Here is a 2,952-nt window from a genome sequence, read left to right as displayed (position 1 = left end):
AAATGTCCTGCCCTTTAAGGTGTGTTTCCCAGCACCGGTCCTGACATTCTGGGTGAGGTGCATTCACACATACATACACACACGCGCACATACGCACACACACGCCAAGTTGAACGCATAGGTTCCTTGCTTTGCAAAAAGCAAGGAACCAAAATGGAAACCGTCACTTTTGTCGTTTCCGACCCGTGCAGCGAGCAACTAGTAAGTAAGTGAGGCCAATCCGTCCCTGGTACTCAAAGGAACTCCCAACCAGTAGCGTAACTCATATGGGCTCAGACCATGCTAAGCCGGGGCCTCGACCAAAAAGACCCCCCCCCCCCCCGCTATACTGATGCATTACTGGAATTATTGAAAGTCAAAATCCTAATACATGAGATGTCAAAATAACCGATGTGTAAATGCAACTTGAAACTCTGGGAAGGGTATTTTCCGACGATGTAGGAGTATTTTTTGGCAAAATAAATCGTGGTACGCTCTGCGCCAACTGATGGTGGCGTTCCGCTTAGCTAGTATCAAGTAGTGTGTTACCTACTGTTGAATTATGGAAACTCCTACGACTGACGACGGGGGTAGGAGAGATTCGCCCACCCACCCCCCTCCATCCCCTTCTTTTTTACTCTCCTCTTAAAGTTTATGATCTAACAGCTGTTGAAACGTGACTTGCATGCAGCCTTACTTTCGTTTTTGTATGAGACCAGTGACATGCAAGTGTGAACTCCACTATCTTTACAAACAAACTTTTATGCGGAGAGAACATACGTATGCAGTCCTATATGTTGGAAGGGGCGGGGACGAGGTGTATGCATTCTATATGGATGTATATGAGGTAAAATCCCCATCCCCCCCCCCCCCATCCCCACAAAAAAAAAAATTACGATTCACACTTGTCGCATTTTAAGTACATTGGCATAGATCACAAATGGAAACAGGACAGTTAAGGGGTTATTATATCGTATATTACTATACACAAGACAAATTACCATAATGACTGAAGAATAATTTGAATCTTGTATTTAGGTTACCTTGTGATGCTGACAGAAAGCCTTCAATTAAAACAAAGCTATGCTATTACATAACAGAGAAGCCATTAACATAGATGATATGTGATTACATAACAGAAACGCCATGATAGCAGTGCTATGTTATTACATGATACACACAAAATTACCAATGCTTTGTTATTGCATAACACAAACACCATCATCATGGATGATACGTTATAACAATCAAAACACCATCATCACAGTGCTATGTTATTACATAACAGAAACACCATCATCACATAGATGCTATGTTATTTATATACCAAAAACACCATCGTGCTATGTTATTTATATGACACAAACACTATCATCATAGATGCAATGTTATTACATAACAGAAACACCATCATCACAATAATAAGATATTACATAACAGGCACAACATCATCACAGTAATAAGATATTACATAACAGACACAACATCATCACAGATGCTATGTTATTTATATGACACAAACACCATCATCAAAGATGCTTTGTTATTACATAACAGAAACACCATCATCATAGATGTTATGTTATTATCTGACAGAAACACCATCATCATAGATGCTATGTTATTACATAACATAAACACCATCATCACAGTGCAATGCTATTGTTTTGGTATATAAAATAACACACCATCATCACATAGATGCTGTGTTATTTATATACCAAAAACACCATCATGCTATGTTATTATATGACACAAACACCATCACCGTTGATGTTATGATATTACATAACAGAAACACCATCATCATATACATGCTGTTATTTACATAACAGAAACACCATCATCATAGATGCTGTTAAAACATAACACAAACACTACCATCATAGATGCTATGTTATTACATAACAGAAACACCATCATTACATAGATGTTATAATATTACATAACACGAACACTATCATCATAGATGCTATGTTATTATATATGACAGAAACACCATCATTACATAGATGTTATAATATTACATACCATGAACACTATCATCATTTGATGCTATGTTATTACATAACAGAAACACCAACATCTCAACCATATCACTTTCTTTGAAAAATGTTGCATCTTTAATTGATTAAAACAAATTTGTAGAGAAACAAATTGCCCACAGTTCTTACTGCTTTAGACTTCGGAGTTGACTCCTTTCAATGAATCCAGTTTTACCAAATAATTTCTTGTTCTTACAAAATATAATGACTTCCCAAGTCAGCTTTCTGTTACCATATACTTTGTATCAATACATACAAAAAGTCGAAGTTGAAGCAGCTTCAACACCGTTCTTTGGCTTGTGTCCAATGAAACTGAGGCGGCGTGACTCATTATTAAACGGCATGCAAGTTACTTTGGCTTCGGAATACAGCACGTACAGTACCCCAGCAATGAAAATGGTTAAACAGCTGGGATCCACCCCAACTTTGAAATGGAATTTAAACACTCAATTGTTAAGAGCACAAAATTAATCATCCTTGAGGTTACTGTACTGAATTTTTGAAGTGACAGACAAATTAACCTTACCAGTTTTCGTTCAGGGAATCTATCAAATGACTGCTCGATCAGTGCAGAAATCATTAACCAAAATAGAAAATGCATGAATAATGCGGAATGGAACTGCTCTGACCTATTAAAGGATTACATTTTTTTCTTAATTGAAGTATAATTATGATAGTATGTTTTTTGATCATGTGGCATTTGATTCTAGCTCAAACCAAGGTACAAACAAACTGATCTCTTGAATACCAGTTGCATAATCAGGTAGCTATTTTCACCACCCCACCCCCCCTTCCAACCGCCACCCCCTCCCAACATTCCCTCAATATCAGATCCCTTCCCACATCAATTATCTCCATTCCCCCATCACATTCAATAACAAGTCAAGCAATATGGATAAGAAAGAGCCATATTTAGTGAATATGTTTC

Source organism: Apostichopus japonicus, chromosome 15 (assembly GCF_037975245.1).
Source record: "Apostichopus japonicus isolate 1M-3 chromosome 15, ASM3797524v1, whole genome shotgun sequence".
Classification (NCBI taxonomy): Eukaryota; Metazoa; Echinodermata; class Holothuroidea; order Aspidochirotida; family Stichopodidae; genus Apostichopus; species Apostichopus japonicus.
The sequence above is the reverse complement of the archived record's forward strand: the minus strand, read 5'-3'. Positions refer to the sequence as shown.